Here is a 19,878-nt window from a genome sequence, read left to right as displayed (position 1 = left end):
TGGCTTTGGCACGTAAACGTTGCTCCCAGTAGGAGCTGCAAGCCTGACTGTACTTACAGTCTAGATAGTTTGTGCAGTGTCCACTGATTCCAGGCAGTTGCACACTGTGAGGAAATCCTCTCAAGAAATTGCAGAGAATTGTACTAGATGTAGCTCATCACGTAGCCCAAACTCCCCACCATCAACTCCATCTGCACCGCTGCCTCAGGAAAGCAGCCAACATAATCAAAACCTTGTCCCACCCTGGTTATTCCTTCTTCTCCCCGTTCCGTCCAGCAGAAGGTATAGAAGTTGAAAGCACACACCACCAGACTCAGCAACAGCTTCTTCCCCTCTGTTATCAGGCTACTGAATGGTTCTTCCATAAGCTAGGGTGCTGTCTGATTCACCTCTACCCCATTGTGGACATTGGACTTTGTCTCTGGAACTGGTGCGCTACAAAGCTGAGAACTCGGTATCTTCCCCCTTTGCTCTACCTATTGCACTGGAGTTTGACTCGATGATATCTATGTCTAGTCTTATCTGATCTGATTGGATAGCATGCCAAACAAATCTTTTCACTGTACCTCAACACATGTGACAATAATAAAACTAAACCTAAACCTTGAATACAAGGATAGCACACAAGGCAATTTAATTGTTGAGAAACTACTGTAAAATTATATTAGAGATATTATTATATTATTATTATTATTTAATTCAAAGGTAGAACCAAAATGCTGGAGTAAATCAACAGGTCAGGCAGCATCTCTGGAGAGAAGGAATGGGCAACATTTCAGGTCAAGTCTCTTCTTCAGACTGCTGTTATTATTATCATTATTATTATTATTATTATTATTATTATTATATACAAACTATAGATATTATTTAATTCTTGTTGCTCCACCTCAACTTCCTAGATGAGACATTTTAAAATTGTCAAATTGAGTGGAGATGTCACATATCATCTCCATAATGTGATCAAACTATAATAGTTTAGTTTAGTTTATTGTCACCTGTACTGAGGTACAGTGAAAAGCTTTTGTTGCGTGCTAATCAGTCGCCTGAAGGACTATACATGATTACAATCGAGCCGTCCACAGTGCACAGATACAGAATAAAGGAAATAACGTTTAGTGCAAGATAAAGTCCAGTAAAGTCTGATTAAAGATAGTCCGAGAGTCTCCAATGAGGTAGATGGTGGCTTAGGACCACTCTCTCATTGGTAATAGGACGGTGCAGTGTGAATAGTGACGCTTCAATACAATTGTAGAGTCTAGGTGGCAATAACTACCATTAAATGGTTTTATAGAGGATGAAGCTGTTGGCCAGTGCCTGATCACAGTACCCATAACCCACTGTTTTGTCTGTGTGTGCTGTGTTATCACAAGAAACTCCTGCTCTGTGACATCCACAACGGGACTGAGCAATGTTGCCATTTTCATCCAGATCACCAGAGATGACTCAAGGTCTATGAATGCCTCTTTGCACAAGTTTACAGGACAACACAAGGAGGAGGCAGATACGATAGGTATGTGGATATGCAGGGAATGGGGGGAATATGGATCATGTGCAGGCAGAGGAGATGAGTTTATCTTGGCACCATGTTGGGCATGGACATTGTGGGCTAAATGACCTGTTTCTGTGCTGAATTTGTTCTACATTCTATGAACTATGCCATCAAAAGATCAGATGCAATTTTCAAAATATTTTCAAAGTTAAAAAATTTATGAAGGAAATCAATATCTTACTACAAGTGGGTGCATAGCAGGTCAATACAACACTTTCACATGGATATAACATATAACATATAACAACTACAGCATGGAAACAGGCCTGTCCGGCCCTACCAGTCCACGCTGACCATTCTCCCTGACCTAGTCTCATCTACCTGCACTCAGACCATAACCCTCCAATCCCCTCCTATCCATATACCTATCCAATTTACTCTTAAATAATAAAATCGAGCCAGCCTCCACCACTTCCACCGGAAGCCCATTCCATACAGCCACAACCCTCTGAGTAAAGAAGTTCCCCCTCATGTTACCCCTAAACCTTTGTCCCTCAATTCTGAAGCTATGTCCCCTTGTTGGAATCTTCCCCACTCTCAAAGGGAAAAGCCTACCCACGTCAACTCTGTCCGTCCCTCTCAAAATTTTAAAAACCTCTATCAAGTCCCCCCTCAACCTTCTACGCTCCAAAGAATAAAGACCCAACCTGTTCAACCTCTCTCTGTAGTCTAAGTGCTGAAACCCAGGCAACATTCTAGTAAATCTCCTCTGTACCCTCTCCATTTTGTCGACATCCTTCCTATAATTTGGCGACCAGAACTGCACACCATACTCCAGATTTGGCCTCACCAATGCCCTGTACAATTTCAACATTACATCCCAACTTCTATACTCGATGCTCTGATTTATAAAGGCAAGCATACCAAACGCCTTCTTCACCACCCTATCCACATGAGATTCCACCTTCAGGGAACAATGCACAGTTATTCCCAGATCCCTCTGTTCCACTGCATTCCTCAATTCCCTACCATTTACCCTGTACGCCCTATTTTGATTTGTCCTACCAAAATGCAGCACCTCACACTTATCAGCATTAAACTCCATCTGCCATCTTTCAGCCCACCCTTCCAAAAGGCCCAAGTCTCTCTGTAGACTTTGAAAATCTACCTCACTATCAACTACTCCACCTATCTTAGTATCATCTGCATATTTACTAATCCAATTTGCCACACCATCATCCAGATCATTAATGTAAATGACAAACAACAGTGGACCCAACACAGATCCTTGGGGCACTCCACTAGACACTGGCCTCCAACCTGACATACAATTGTCAACCGTTACCCTCTGGTATCTCCCATTCAGCCATTGTTGAATCCATCTTGCAACCTCACTATTAATACCCAACGATTTAACCTTCTTAATCAACCTTCCATGTGGAACCTTGTCAAATGCCTTACTGAAGTCCATATAGACAACATCCACAGCCTTGCCCTTATCAATTTCCCTGGTAACCTCTTCAAAAAATTCAAGAAGATTAGTCAAACATGACCTTCCAGGCACAAATCCATGTTGACTGTTTCTAATCAGGCCTTGATTATCCAAATAATTATATATATTGTCCCTAAGTATCTTTTCCATTAATTTTCCCACCACAGACGTCAAACTAATAGGTCTATAATTGCTAGGTTTACTTTTAGAACCTTTTTTAAACAAAGGCACAACATGCGCAATGCGCCAATCTTCCGGCACCATCCCTGTTTCTAATGACATTTGAAATATTTCCGTCATAGCCCCTGCTATTTCTGCACTAACTTCCCTCAATGTCCTAGGGAATATCCTATCAGGACCTGGAGACTTATCCACTTTTATATTCTTCAAAAGTGTCCGTACCTCCTCTTCTTTAATCCTCCTAATTTCCATCACTACTCTACTTGTTTCGCTTACCTCACATAATTCAATATCCTTCTCCTCGGTAAATACCGAAGAAAAGAAATTGTTTAATATCTCCCCCATTTCTTCCGGCTCAGCACATAGCTGTCCACTCTGACTCTCTAATGGACCAATTTTATCCCTCACTACCCTTTTGCTATTGACATATCTGTAGAACCCCTTGGGGTTTACTTTTACATTACTTGCCAAAGCAGCCTCATATCTTTTTTTCGCTTTTCTAATTTCCTTTTTAAGATTCCTTTTACATTCTTTATATTCCTCAAGAACCTCATTTACTCCCTGCCGCTTATATTTATTGTATATCTCCCTCTTTTTCCGAACCAAGTGTCCAATTTCCCTGGAAAACCATGGCTCTTTCAAATTATTATTCTTTCCTTTCCACCGAACAGGGACATAAAGACTCTGTACTCTCAAAATTTCACCTTTAAATATCCTCCATTTCTCTATTATATCCTTTTCATAAAACAACAATTTCCATTTCACTCCTTTTAAATCCTTTCTCATCTCCTCAAAATTAGCCTTTCTCCAATCCAAAATCTCAACCCTTGGTCCAGATTTGACCTTCTCCATAATGATATTGAAACTAATGGCATTATGATCACTAGACCCAAAGTGCTCCTCAACACATACCTCCGTCACCTGACCCATCTCATTTCCTAACAGGGAATGGAGGGATATGGATTATGTGCAGGCAGAGGAGAGTTAGTCTTGGCAAAGCTAATGGAATGTAGGCCTTCATAACAAGAGGATTTCAGTGTAGGAGTAAAGAGGTTCTTCTGCAGTTGTATAGGGCCCTGGAAGACCACATCTGGAGTATTGTGTTCGGTTTTGGTCTCCTAATTTGTGGAATTCTCTGCCACAGAAGGCAGTTGAGGTGAATTCACTGGATGAATTTAAGAGAGAGTTAGATAGAGCTCTAGGCGCTAGTGGAATCAAGGGCTGTGGGGAGAAGGCTGGCACGGGGTATTGATTGGGGACGATCAGCCATGATCTCAATGAATCGAATGGCCGAATGGCCTCCTCCTCTCTCTGTTGCCAAAATAGAACGCACCAGCACTTTGGTAACGATTGACAGCTTTATTGTTCAATAGGTTTCAAACTCAGCAACTTTCTTGCCAACAAAATCAAACTTAATGGAGTATAGCTGTAAAGATACACTAAAGTCTAAATATGGGTGCAAACTGTAACTGAAGAATTTTAGTTGACTAAATAAAATTGCGGCATAATGGCACCATGGTGGAGTTGCTGCCTCGGCGCCAAAGAGCTGTGTTTCATTCTTGGCAAGAAAGATAAGCACAAACATAGTGATAAGAATGGAGAAACAAATGTTGGCATGTGCTCTATAGATACATGCATCCATTGAAGCTGTCATTAGTAATACCTGAGTAGAAACAAAGAACTGTTGTAGAACTGCAGAACCTGGTTTATACTAAAGATGGACACAAAGTGCTGGAGTAACTTGGCAGGTCAGGCAGCATCTTTGGAGAAAAAGGATGGGTGACGTTTCGGGTTGGGACCCTTCTTCGGACTCAAGACCTCCAGTCTTAAGAAGAGTCCCGACCTGAAACGTCACCTATCCACGTTCTCCAGAGATGCTGCCAGACTCGCTGAGTTACTCCAGCACTCTGTGTCCATCGTTGGCTGAGATTGGCAATGTTAGTACTAAAGACATTTTACATCCATCACACAGGCTCACATTTTCATCCCCTCACAAATTCACAGGATAACTTCATCTGATGATTCTGGCTCAGAGTTGAACGTAGATATCAGGTATATTAACCCGCTGTGTAGTCCATAAAAGAAGATAGACGCAATGTACTGGGGTAACTCAGCAGGTCAGGCAGCATCTCTGGAAGAAAAGGGATGGGTGACCTTTTATGTCAGATGGAACCCCCTCGGGTTCCAACCCGAAAAGTCACCCATCCTTTTTCTCCAGAGATGCTGCCTGACCCGCTGAGATACTCCAGCACTTTCTGTCTATCTTCGGTATAAACCAGCATCTGCTATTCCTTTCTACATTTGCAGTCCATAAAACTCCGTGCTGATGCTTTCAAGAGAGAGCTGGATAGAGCTCTTAAGGATAGCGGAGTGAGGGGGTATGGGGAGAAGGCAGGAACGGGGTACTGATTGATAGTGATCAGCCATGATCGCATTGAATGGCGGTGCTGGCTCGAAGGGCTGAATGGCCTACTCCTGCACCTATTGTCTATTGTCTATTGTCTATTGATAATAAGCATTGATGAGACATTACGCTACGACGGCCTGTGATTGTCATAAATATTCACATTCACTCCAGACCAAAATAGCTGGTGGTTCAGTTGACTGTTGAAAACACAGTGGCACAGATGAACTTGTTTGAATGTTATTTGACTGCTACTGGCTGGTTTCCCTGACTGGTGACGTGACTCACTCCTCACCATCACATGCGGCATTCACACTGCTTCGCTAGACATACGCCCACTCCATGCGTGTGTGATGATGTCTCATGTAGGGGAAAAAGTACAGATGTTCTTGAATAATTGACTCCAGAACATTGGAACCATTATTTGTGCTTTGCTAACTCATTGACAACTTAGGTAATTAATATCCAACAAATTGCTTTCATTCACAACAACTTGCAGAGGTTTTCAACAAAACCACTTTCCTCTGCTGCAAATCCTTTACCAGTTCCATGACATCTTCACATCTAATGCAATTACTACATTATTTTTTCTTCCATGAGAATCATCTTCTCATCTAATGCAATTACTACATTATCTTTTGTGTTAGTTTTAGTTTTAGAGATACAGCGCAGGAACAGGCCCTTCAGCCCACCGAGTCTGCACCAACCAGTGAATCCCCGCACACTAACACTATCCTACACACACTAGGGCCAATTTACATTTATACCAAGACAATTAACCTACAAACCTGTACGTCTTTGGAGTGTGGGAGGAACCGAAGATCTCGGAGAAAGCCCATACAGGTCACAGGGAGAATGTACAAACTCCATACAGACAGCGCCCGTAGTCGGGATCGAACCCTGGTCTCTGGCATTGTAAGTGCTGTAACCCTAGCGCTGCGCCCCTGTGTGGCACCTGGTGTACTGTGGTTACCTGGGTGTATTGTGTTTACAGTTATGTTGCTGCAAGGATTTTGTTGTTCCCTTGTCGGTACACATGACAATTGAACACTCTTGACACATGTTTACACTAACTCAATCATTCCACAGCCCTGAGCATTCATTTTGTAGATTATTCATTTCAATTTAATCACGGGGATTAACGATATTAATTGATTTAATATTTATTAAATAAATATATAGAAGAGAGACACAGAAAGCTGGAGTAAAGGAATCGGTGACGTTTTAGGTTGAGACCCTTCTTCAGACTGACCTAAAAAGTCACCTATTCGTCTGATGGTCCTGACCCGAAACGTCACCTATTTCTACTCTCCGGAGATGCTGCCTGTCCCGTTGTGTTACTCTAGCTTTTTGTGTCTATCTTCAGTTAAAACCAGCATCTGCAGCTCCTTCCTGCACAAATGAATATATAGCCTTGGTGCAAAAGTTAATTTCTTGATATCCATTGCCAGTGAAGCCAGCTGGCTATTTTGCTTAACTTCATTCTCAAAAAAAATCATTTCAAGCTAACAGATTACTGTAATGCAAAGTTCATTAGGTTTTTAAGTTTAGAGTTTCGAGATACAGCATGAAAACAGGCCCTTCAGCCCACCGAGTCCGCACCGACCATTGATCACCCGTTCACACTAGAACCATATTATCCTACTTTCTAGTGCGTGTTGGGTGTTTGTGTGAGGAAGAGAATATCAGACGGTAAATTAAAATTAGGATTTCAGTCATTTAAAGACAATTCAGACAAAATATTGAACCACAAAGAAAGGTTCTCTTACTATCAGATTATCCTGGGCATTATTTTAACTTCAACGTAAACCTACTTATTTATAAATTGCTTGAGAATGGTGTTAACATAATACACTTTCCACAAACATGTTAACCTGTTCCCTATCAGAGGCAATTACATCTTAAAGGTTACAGCATTGTGCATTTAAAGGGTATCAGATTTGCAAGTAAATGTATACCGCAGTTTAAAAGATTGAGGGATAGAGTGAAAGGACAGTTAAACTTATGATTAAAATATTTGTACAGAGGACCTTAAGACATAGTCCTGCACGGTGGCGCAGCAGTAGAGTTGCTGCCTTGCAGCGCCGGAAACCCGGGTTCCATCCTGTCTATAGGTGCTGTCTGTATGGAGTTTGTACGTTCTCCCCGTGACCTGCGTAGGTTTTCGGTTTCCTCCCACACTCCAAAGACGTACAGGTATGAAGGTTAATTGGCTTGGTATAAGTGTAAATTGTCCCTAGTGTACGTAGAATAGCATTAGTATGCAGGGATTGCTGGTCGGCCCGGACTCAGGCGGATCCACTCAGTATCTCTGAGTCTGCCCCACCATTCAATCACGGCTGACCTATTCTTCCCTCTGAACCATAATCTCTTGCTTTCTCCCCGTAACCCTTGCTAATCAAGAACCTATCAATCTCCACTTTAAAAATACCCAATGACAGTCTCCACAGCCATCTGCGGCAATGAATTCCATTGACTTGCCACCCTGTGGCTAAAGAAATTCCTCCTCGTGTACCATTTAAGAGACTTGTGGTTATGCAGGGAATGGAGGGATATGGATCACGTGCAGGCAGAGGAGATGAGTTTAACTTGGCATCATGTTTGGCATGGACATTGTGGGCCGAAGGGCCTGTTCCTGTGCTCTACTGTTCTATGTTGTATGCCCTTCTTCTCAATATCTCTCTCTCTCCGTCAGCAGAATATAACACGCCGCCACTTTGCTAACCATTGCTAGCTTTATTTTACTTTTACTTTAGACTTTAGAGATACCGCGTGGAAACAGGCCCTTCGGCCCACTGAGTCCGTGCCGACCAGCTATCACCCTGTACAACTATCCTACACAACTTACTGAATCCAATTAACCTACAAACCTGCATATTTTTGCAGTGTGGGAGGAAACGGAGCACCCGGAGAAAACGCACGTGGTCACAGGGAGAACGTACAAACAGCACACGTAGTCAGGATCGAACCTGGGTCACTGGCGCTATAAGGTAGCTACTCTACCGTTGCGTCTCTGTGCTGCCCTGAAATGGTATTGTTCAATATGTTTCTAAAACAGAAGTCTTCCACAAAACAGACCCTAAGTTGTGGGTCTTCTGTATTGCCCAATTGGATCCTTGAGAGAGCACTACTAGAACACAGAGCAGTACTAATGGGCTGACGGGAAAGACTTGATAATTAAACGAACGACCTTGCGGTCATTTCTCTGGGAGTGCAAGACTTTGTAGAGTGAAAAACGTATGTGACCAGGATTCATCAAAAATAAATGAAAGTAAAGAAAGGTAGAAGTGAGATCTGGTTGTAACAGTCAGCTGTTTTAACTCCAGTCTCATTACTGACAGTGGAATTTCAGATAAGCAGATAACTGGGCAACTCACTTAAATCCTCATTATTGCTACATGAAAGTAAGTTTAAACAGATTGTGCAGAAGCAGTAAAATAGGCTGAAAATAAGTACCTGACTCTCGTTTGTCGCATTTTGCCATGCATTTTCCTTGTCTCACTTTCATTATGTGTAACAAGGTATGCGTAAGTGCAATGGAATAAATTCACATTTAAAAAAAAATTGTGTTTAGGTTTATTTTTGTCATTTGTACTGAGGTACAGTGAAACACTTTGTTTTGCGTGCTATCCAAACCATCAGATATGCCATACAAAAATATGATCAAGTCAACAGAAACTGTAATAGGTCGAGCAATATTCATGGGGTAGAGGTGAATCGGACAGTACCCTAGCTTATGGAAGGGCCGTTCAGATGCCTGATAACAGAGGGGAAGAAGCTGTTCCTGTTTCTGGTGTTCAAGCTTCTGTGTTTTTTGCCCAAAATGAGATGCATAATCATTGTGAGGTATCACTGGATCAGATGTTTTGGTTAGTTAGTTTAGTTTGTTGTAAATACGTTTTTCAGTAAAAAGTATATACTTTTTAAAATAATCTTTGCTTTCAAAATCTGAGCCAAATGTAATACTTGTTGCTGGGATTGGCTTCTGTAAATGGTGGGAAGAGAAAACAATAAGTGCAGCACCAGTGGTGCAGCGGGTAGAGCTGCTGCCTCACAGCATCAGAGACCCAGGTTCAATCCTGTCCTCGGGTGCTGTCTGTGTGGAGTTTGCACGTTCTCCCTACTACCACGTGGGCTTCCTCCGGGTGCTCCCACATCCCAAAGACATGCTGTAGGTTAATTGCCCCTCTGTAAATTGCCCCTAGTGTGTAGGGAGTGGATGTGAAAGTGGGATAACATAGAACTGGTGTGAACGGGTGATCGATGGTCAGCGTGGACACGGTGGGCCGAAGGGCCTATTTCCACGCTGTCTCTTTACATTAAATTAAACCAGGATGACTATTTCCGAGAGCTATTCAGTAAAGTAGGCATTTTCACATAAAAGTGAGAGTAACATTGAGCCAGACTGTGATCATTTGTGACCAAACCGCTTGTCAATATCTTAAACTTTAAATGAAATTAGGCAGGTTACCTTCTCTCCAGCAGTATTCATACAAATGTTTTTTTCTGTAGGTTTCAGAGGATAGCAAACGGGATCAGGAATCCTGACTGATGCTTTCTCTCCTTGGAAAACATGAAAGAAAAAGTCTGTTAAGAAGCCATTATATCACGCAGACTGGAATCAGATAACCAACTACACCGGCATTTATAGATCAACTGTACACTGAGCTAAGTATTTGCCCATTTACCATTCATTTGACACAAAGCCACTGACAATGTCCCATTATAACAATGCCTGACAGAAGTATCTAACATTATGAGGCATAGACAGGACAGACAGTCAGAACCTTTTTCCCCCAAGGTGGAAAGGTTAAGGACTAGAGGGCACAGCTTTAAGGTGAGAGGGACAAATTTCAAGGAGATATCTGGGACGTTAGGTTTTTTACACAGAGGGTGGTGGGTGCCTGGAAGGAACTGCCAGGGATGGTGGTTGAAGAAGATACATTAGTGGCATTTAAAAGATCAGAAGGTATAGAAGCCAGAATGAGGCCATTCACCCCACCAAGTCTACTCCACCATTCAATCGTTGCTGATCTAATTTTCACTCTCAACCCCATTCTCGCATCCAAGACTTTAGGATAGGCATATTGACATACAGAGGGATATGGGTTATGTGCAGGTAGATAAGTGATGGTCTTGGCATCATGTTCAGCACAGAACAGGGCCTGTTATTGTGTTGTACTGTTCTATATTCTATGTTCTATGTTCTATGTTCCAATGTCGCACAGGACATTTAAAATTCTTCATTCTGCTAAATAACAGATTTGTTATGGTTGTTACCTGTGCTTTATTTCGAGACGGTTGTGGGTCTAAAAAGCTTCAAGTTTTTAGAATGTTTAATATTACAACAGGTTTACTAGAGTTTAAAGAATAAAATGTATTCATTAAATTCGGGCTTCATTCCTAAGAGCACAGGTGGCTGAGAGATGATCTTAGAGAAAAGTATAAAATCATGAGGGGAAAAGATAGGGTGAACACACAGTTATTTTACTCACACTAAGGTAATCAAGAACCAGAGGGTACAGGTTTAAGGTGAGAGGGGAACGATTTACAAGGAACCTGAGGGGCAATGTTCTCATACAGAGGGTGGTGGGTATGTGGAATGAGCTGCCAGAGGAGGTAGTTGTGGCAGGACCTATGACAGAATTTAAAAGACACTTGGAAAGGTACATGGATAGGAAAGGTTTAGAGGGATATGGGCCAAATGCAGACAGGTAGTACTGGTGTAGATGGGGCATGTTGGTCGGCATAAGCCAGTTGGGCTGAAAGGCCTGTTTCTGCGCTGTAATGACTCTATAACTTAAGGTGGTGAGACCTTTAAGCAGATTAATGCAGACACAAGGAACTGAAGATGTTGGGATCTTGCATGGACATAAAGTGCTAGAGGAACTCAGCGGGTCAGGTCACATCTCTCGAGGACATGGATAGGCAACATTTTGGGTGGGGATCCTTCAGTCTGAAGAAGGGTCCCGATCTTAAACGTTGCCTCTCCAGAGGGGCTGCCTGACCCGTTGAGTTACTCCAGCACTGGTGCTTCCATCGTTAACAGCATAAGCAGCTTATAAGATGATGATCTGTCATACACACCAAACGCAGGGAGTGATATTCATACGGCCACCTTTCTATCAACAAACAACGCACTTGGTGTCATTGAACTATTGCATGGGCGCAACAAAAATAAGTTTATTTCCTGCAATTTAGACAAGTCACTCTCAATGTTCACTTTCATTAAGTACACCTTTGTGTACACAATAGGTTGTGCTGCCTAACCCGCTGAGTTACTCCAGCATTTTGTGTCATCTCGGTTAAAATCTCTCCCTGCTTATCGTGACGAAGGTCTCTCCACAGCAGAAGTTTCTTGGCATCCCAGTATTTACTGATTGGAATAAATTTGGGATCAACCCAGGAGCCTTCTGGTCTGGGCAACCCGATGGTACAACTGTGTGATGAACCATTTCGACATTTGTGGGGATCTTGAAATGTTTTTCTTTCTTTGTGAGATTACCTGCAGTAGGGTATCACTAAACTGTTGACTGCTCACATCCACTGAACCATCTGCTTATATCACTGTTCTTATTTTAACCTGATCAGGTTGTGATGTTTTTACGGCTTTCTGGCAGTGCTTTAAAACATCAACCCATTCTTGATCCGCTACATTTTGGCTAAAGACCAACGTTTTACAATTTGTGACATTTGTGGGCTTAGATTTACTTGTATAATTGCTTCAACCTGGAGCTAGATGAGAAAGCCTTCTGAAGTCCCTGTCATCCAATGTGTTCAGAGCCTTACATAATTTAATACAGAGAGATGATTTGAAAATGAGAAATGAAAGATGAAAAGGAACAAGGGGAGTGAAGAAAAGAGGGAGCACGAGACAAGTGGGAGGAGGGGACAGATAAGGCAAATATTGCAAAAACTCTAAAACGCTCAAAATAAATTTGGCAATTAGGAAGAGTCTATGATCTGAAGGTTTTTTTAGTGAAATCCCTGCCACAATCGACTGGAAACTTGTAGTTCAATTTTGTTTCTAATTCAAAGGTACAGCAGGAAAACAGGCCCTTCGGCCCTTTGTCCACATCTATCATCGATCACCCGTTTGCAATTGTTTATCATATCGTATCATATCATATATATACAGCCGGAAACAGGCCTTTTTGGCCCTCCAAGTCCGTGCCGCCCAGCGATCCCCGTACATTAACACTATCCTACACCCACTAGGGACAATTTTTACATTTACCCAGCCAATTAACCTACATACCTGTACGTCTTTGGAGTGTGGGAGGAAACCGAAGATCTCGGAGAAAACCCACGCAGGTCACGGGGAGAACGTACAAACTCCTTACAGTGCAGCACCCGTAGTCAGGATCGAACCTGAGTCTCCGGCGCTGCATTCGCTGTAAAGCAGCAACTCTACCGCTGCGCTACCATGCCGCCCGTATCTCTTAGTGTAGAGATACAGCATGGAAGCAGAGCTATCGACCCATTGATCCATGCCGACCGCCGATCACCCATTCACACTAGTTTAGTTCAGAGATACACTGACGAAACAGGCCCTTCGGCCCAATGAGTCCACACTGACCATCAATCACTCGTTCACACTAGTTCTATGTTGTCCCACTTTCCCATCCACTCCCTACACACTAGGGACAATTTACAGAGGGCCAATTAACCTACAAACCCGCACGTCTTTAGGATGTGGGAGGAAATTGGAGCACCCAGCGGAAACCCACGGGGTCACAGGGAGAACGTGCAAACTCCACACAGACAGCAAGACAGCACCAGAGGCCAGGATCGAATCCTGCGCTGTGAGGCAGCGACTCGACCGCTGCGCCACTGTTCTGCCCTTTTATAAGTTCTGACAATTTCCTTTGCTCTTACCTTACCTAAATGATTGATAATTTAATTATAATTAGCCAAATTAATGTCATACATGCGTATGGCACGGAAGAAGGCCCTTCGGCCCAACATGTCCATGCCAACCAAGAGATGGCCCATCCAAACTATTCTGATTTATACACATTTGGCCTGTATCCCTCTAAACCTTTCCTATCCATGTACCCGTCAAAGTGTCTTTCAAATGTAGTTATTGTACCTGCCTCCACTATCTCCAAAATAGTCGGATATATCAACGTCGCGAGATAGCACTGGAAGTTCTATTCTTGCTCATTTATTTCTGAATCTAGTCAGAGAGTCATACAGGACAGAAACAGGCCCTTCAGCCCATTCGTCCATACTGGCCATGATGCCCCATCTAAACTGGTCACTTACCCCTCTAATGATTTTGTGCAAGTGCCCTGAAATTGATGTACAGGTAGGATTACTTGGAATTAGGTTTTAAACTAAATGACTGGTAATGAAGCACTTAAAGAGAATCAGCCTTATTCATAGCCTCTGACCGTCCAGTATCTTTAGTAGCGTGCAAAGCATTGGGGGTGGGGAGGGAGAGGCATGAGTCAGTGAAAGGTTAATCCTGTTACTGTGATTATTATCTTCTTACTGCCAAGTGCAAAATTCTCTAAAATGTTCCATTTTCTTAAGTGCTCTGAGTGTACAGAGCTGTAATTTGTAAATTGTGTTCCTGCTGCATTTCTCTCAGTACTCCACAGAGCTGATGCCAACAAGGTCCACTACCAGGGCTTCTGGCTGTCGTAGAGTCACAAAGCCACACAGCATGGAAACAGACCCTTCGGCCCAATTCATCCATACCGACCAAGTGGCACAGCAGTAGAGCTGCTGCCTTATAACACTAGAGACCCGGGTTAGATCCTGATTACGGGCGCTGTCTGTATGGAGTTTGTACGTTCTCCCTGTGACCATGTGGGTTTTCTCCGGGTGCTCTGGTTTCCCACCACACTCCAAAAACATACAGGTTTGTGGGTTCATTGGTTTCGGTAAAAATTGGAAGCTGTGTGTAGGATAGCGCTAGTGTGTGGGGCTAGTCGCTGGTCGGCGAGCCGAAGGGCCTGTTTGATTGCTATATCTCTAAAATCTAAAGTTGCCCTATCTACACCTGTCCCACCTGCCTGTGTACGGACCATATCCCTCTAAACCTTCCTATTCATGTACCTGCCCAATTCTCTTTTAAATGTTTCATTTAGTTTATTGTCCCGTGTACCGAGGTTCAGTGAAAAGCATTTTTGTGGTGTGCTAACCAGTCAGCGGAAAGACTATACATGATTGCAATTGAGCCATGCACAGTTTACAGATACAGTCCAGTAAAGCCCGATTATAGATAGTCCGAGGGTCTCCATTAATAACCAATGACCTCCTATTATATTGCTTGCCTCAACTAGCTCCTCTGGCAGCTTCACCTGTACACCCACCACCCTCTGTGTGAAAGAAAAACTTCGCAAAGACACAGTGCTGCAGTAACTCAGGCAGTGACTCTGGAGAACATGGGTGGGTGACGTTTCACACAATACTGTAGTAACACAGCGGGTCAGGCAGCGACTCTGGGGAACATGGATAGGTGACGTTTCTCAGAGTGCTGGAGTAATTCAGTGGGTCAGGCAGCATCTGTGGAGAACATGGATAGGTGACGTTTCTCAGAGTGCTGGAGTAATTCAGCGGGTCAGGCAGCATCTCTGGAGAACATGGATAGGTGACGTTTCACAGAGTGCTGGAGTAATTCAGCGGGTCAGGCAGCATCTCTGGAGAACATGGATAGGTGACGTTTCACAGAGTGCTGAAGTAACAGCGGGTCAGGCAGCATCTCTGGAGAACATGGGTAGGTGATGTTTCGGGTTAAGACCGTTCTTCAGATCAAAATATGGAACTCAAACATAGTCTCACAACTCAACGATCTCAATGGGTATGGAACCAGAAACAAGGAACTGCAGATCCTGGTTAAGGCACAAAAGGACACAATTGCTGGAGTAACTCAGTGGATCAGGCATCTCTGGAGAACATGGGTAGGTGACCTTTCGGGTCAGGACCCTTCAACATTCTGCATTCTGAAGTGAATACCTGTCGCCCCCCTTTTTGTTATAAACACCTATTTTTGGGTTGCAATGATCAAGGCGGCAGTTTTCTAGTTGCATTCATTTAGATCCCACGTCGACGAGGACACATTTGGGATGTTGATGTATTCTCTCTCTGAGCATAAGGCAGCTGCTTACGACTGATGGTGACACACAATCCATTAATGATTCTGTTAATGGAGCAACTCCATGTGTTGGAGCAGCAGTCTCAGCAGCTCTTTCACACACGGTGATCAGGATACCCGTCAGAGATTGGCAATGTGCCCTTAAAGGATCAGGTGAAAATAACCAGCCCACGGTAACAGTCAAACGAACAGGCCATGAACAAAATGTACGCTCAGTCTTCTGGTACAATTGGGCACAACAGGTGGTTTGCTGAAAGCTTTCTCTTCCCCGTTTACGAAATAAATTCTCATTGTGCATTTCTATTTTCCTCCTACAAAATCGTGTGTGTAAAATCATGAGCGCAGGAGGCTGATCCTATAGATCACGAGGGAAAACGATAAGGTGATGCACAGTCTTTTACCCAGAGTAGGGGCATCGAGAACCAGAGCACCTAGGTAATAGGAAGCTTAGGGCAGCGTTGTCACACAGAAGGTGGTGGGTATAGGGGACGAGCTGCCGGTGGAGGGAGTTGAGGCAGGTACTATGACAGCATTTAGGTTTAGTTTTAGTTTTAGAGACACAACCCTTCGGCCCACCGAGTCCACGCTGACCAGCAATCACCCAAGACACTAATATTATCCTACACACGAGGGACAATTTACAATTTACAGAACCAATTAACCTCCACGTCTTTGGAGCGTGGGGGAGGAAACCGAAGCACTCAGAGAAAGCACACGCAATCATAGGAAGAATGTACAAACTCCGCACAGACAGCACCCATAGTCAAGATCGAACGCAGGTCTCTGGCGCTGACAGGCAGCAACATTACCGCTGTGTCACTGTGCCACCACTTAAAAGATATTTGGATGGTACATGGATAGGATAGGTTTAGAGGGGTACGAGCAAAACGCAGGCAGGTGGAACTGGCATAAATGGGGCATCTTTGTTGGCATGGGCAGGTTTGGCTGAAGGGCCTGTTTCCATGCTGTGTGGCTCTATGACTCAAATCAATACCCCAATATATCGGTATGTAGCCACCGTCATATTTACATAATAATATATAATACCATTATTTCGATGAAATTATCTTTTCATTTTCACTTTATCGCTCCAAGTTTCATGCTATTGTTCCGGAAACTTCCCCACAAAAAGAGGTTACACAACCACCATGAAGATTGGGGCAGCACAGTGGCACAGCTGGTAGAGACGCAGCCTATGGTAACCCTGCCAGCAATACCAATGCCCTTTCAATGAATTCTAAAAGACTATCAATGAGGTCTGAGCAAACAGGGATCAACCAGCAAATGGATAATCTATCAGGATGCTCCTGACATAACTACAGAATTACTGGACATTTAATGAATGGTCCCAGCACAAGAATGGCAGCAGGGTGGGAATGTGGTGAAAACAGGGGGAGTTGGCAGATCAAACTATTGATCTATTCCCTGCAGCCTATTAAACACTACAACTTCCAAATCAGCTCTGAGCCACATAGACCTAAGGACATTGGTTTTGTCTTTTTGCACTATTATTGCTTGTTTGTTTGTGAATGTATATGTGTACGTGTCTGTATGTGTGTATATATATATGTACATATATATATATATCTATATATTACTAAAGCTCACATCTTGTCTGTTTGTGCATACCCAATATACAGCCAAAACGGTACACAATAGCACAACTATTTTAGGCCCACCTTACTCACCATTGGCCTGCGGTTAAAATGATAGTTACATTTTAAAAGTTATTAACTTTTTAAACTTAAAAAAACCACTTTTTAAACTTTAATAAATTTGATTGGCTCTACCACCTCCCTCCCAGGTGGGGTCCAGCGTGTTATGATTGGCTCCTGCCACCTGTTCAATGTCACAATGGGAACCCAATGGCTCCGTGCACGCGCAGTTGGGGCCCGTTGATCTAATACTTACGTAAGATGGCCGCCGGATCCGCGCGTGCGCAGTTGGGGGAGGGTTGCGGCTCGGAGGGGGCTGGGACCCGCTCGAGTGACGGGACACTGGAATTTAGAAGAATGAGAGGGGATCTTATCGAAACGTATAAGATTATTAAGGGGTTGGATATGTTAGAGGCAGGAAACATGTTCCCAATGTTAGGGGAGTCCAGAACCAGGGGCCACAGTTTAAGAATAAGGGGTAGGCCATTTAGAAGGGAGGTGAGGAAAAACGTTTTCAGTCAGAGAGTTGTAAATCTGTGGAATTCTCTGCCTCAGAAGGCAGTGGAGGCCAATTCTCTGAATGCATTCAAGAGAGAGCTAGATAGAGCTCTTAAGGATAGCGGTGTCAGGGGGTATGGGGAGAGGATAGGAATGGGGTACTGATTGAGAATGATCAGCCATGATCACATTGAATGGCGGTGCTGGCTCAAAGGGCTCAGTGGCCTCCTCCTGCACCTATTGTCTCTCCTGCTGCTGGCCACTACGATGGCTGCACGGGGCGGGGTGAGTGGCTCCCTCTCCCCTTCCCCCCCCCCCCCCCTCGCCCGCCCCCGGCCCCAGGGGAATTTTAAGGCGGGTTGAGGGGGGATGGAGTGGGTGAGTGTCATCGGGTCAGGCAGCATCTCTGGAGAGAAGGAATGGGTGACATTTTGGGTCGAAACACTTGCCCAGACTTTTGTGTCTATCTTCGTTTTAAAGCAGCATCTGCCGTTCCTTCCGACACACACTCACACATATATATATATTTATCTATCTAAACCGAAGATAGACACAATATCTGGGCAAAGGTTTTGACCCGAAACGTCACCCATTCCTTCTCTCCAGAGATGCTGCCTGTCCCGCTGAGTTACTCCAGCATTTGGTGTCTATTATATACATATATATATATATACACACACACACACACACACACACACACACACACACACACACACACACACACATATATATATATATGTGTGTGTTCAGCATTTTGTGTCTATCTTATATATATATATTCTAAATATATATACACACACATTCATATTTATATTTGTGTATATATATTTTTAATTTATTATATTGTTCACAAAATACCATGTTTACTTATTCTGTTGTGCTGCTGCAAGTAAGAATATCACTGTTCTGTTTGAGACATATAGCACTCTTGTCTCTTGTCTCTTGTCTGGTGCATTGTGAAAGACAATGCGTTCTAAACAGAAGGAAAGATTGAGCAGTTGAAGAATAAGAGTAAGGGAAAATGTGTTAAGTGTCATCGTCTGTGTAATGAGCCAGAATTTCAACACATTAAGGATATGGTGAGAACAATTTTGTACACATGAACCTATAGTACGTTCAATCCTGTTGCTGCTCCACCCTGCATCTTCCCCTTCGCTTAACTTCCGAACTTGAGTTTGAATTGATTGTACCCGATCTCCCGGTTGCTAAATACTTTAATTCTCCCTCCCATTCCCACACTGTCCTTTCTGTCCTAGGCCTCCTCCATTGTCAGAGTGAGGCTAAACGCAAATTGGAGGAACAACATCTCATATTTTGCTTGGGCAGCTTACAGCCCAGTGATATGAATATTGATTTCTCTAACTTTAAGTAACCCCTGCATTCCCTCTCTCTTCATCCCTCCGCCATCCAAGTCGCACCAGCTTCTCGTTCTCACCCAACAAACAGCTAACAATGGCCTGTTTCTTTTATCATCGTTACTTTTTTGCATATCTTTCATTTATTGTTTTATATCTCTCTACATCATCGTCTATATCTCTCGTTTCCCTTTCCCGTGACTTTCAGTCTGAAGAAGGGTCTCGACCTGAAACGTCACCCATTCCTTCTCTCCAGAGATGTTGCCTGTGTTACTCCAGCATTTTGTGCCTATCCAAAAGCTTAGAGATGGGGGCCAAGATTTTACATACAGAGGGTGATGAGTGTGAGGAACATGCTGCCGGGGGTGGTGGTGCAGATGCATTAGTGGTGTTTAAGAGGCTATTGGATCGGCATATGGATATGCAGGGAATGGAGGGTTATGGATCATATAGAAACATAGAAAATAGGTGCAGGAGTAGGCCATTCGGCCCTTCAATCCATCACCGCCATTCAATATGATCATGGCTGATCATCCAAAATCAGTACCCCGTTCCGGCCTTTTCCCCATATCCCTTGATTCCGTTAGCCCTAAGAGCTAAATCGAACTCTCTCTTGAAAACATCTAGTGAATTGGCCTCCACTGCCTTCTGTGGCAGAGAACTCCACAGATTCACAACTCACGTGCAGGCAGAGATTACT

At 43.5% G+C, this 19,878-nt stretch overlaps 1 protein-coding gene across 3 annotated transcripts in view; it reads right to left on the bottom strand.

Annotated features, from left to right (window-relative positions):
- The window catches only part of sox6 (SRY-box transcription factor 6), a 642,359-nt gene that overhangs the window by 551,507 nt on the left and 70,974 nt on the right, over positions 1 to 19,878 (bottom strand). For all 3 annotated transcript variants that reach the window (XM_078414965.1, XM_078414966.1, XM_078414964.1), the window contains exon 2: positions 10,037 to 10,128. The gene's annotated coding sequence lies outside the window, so the exon portion shown is untranslated. The remainder of the gene's footprint in view (positions 1 to 10,036; positions 10,129 to 19,878) is intronic.

The sequence above is a fragment of the Rhinoraja longicauda genome, chromosome 18 (genome assembly GCF_053455715.1).
Source record: "Rhinoraja longicauda isolate Sanriku21f chromosome 18, sRhiLon1.1, whole genome shotgun sequence".
In the NCBI taxonomy this organism is placed as follows: Eukaryota; Metazoa; Chordata; class Chondrichthyes; order Rajiformes; family Arhynchobatidae; genus Rhinoraja; species Rhinoraja longicauda.
Note: the sequence above shows the minus strand (reverse complement) of the source record. Positions and strands in the feature narration are given on the sequence as shown.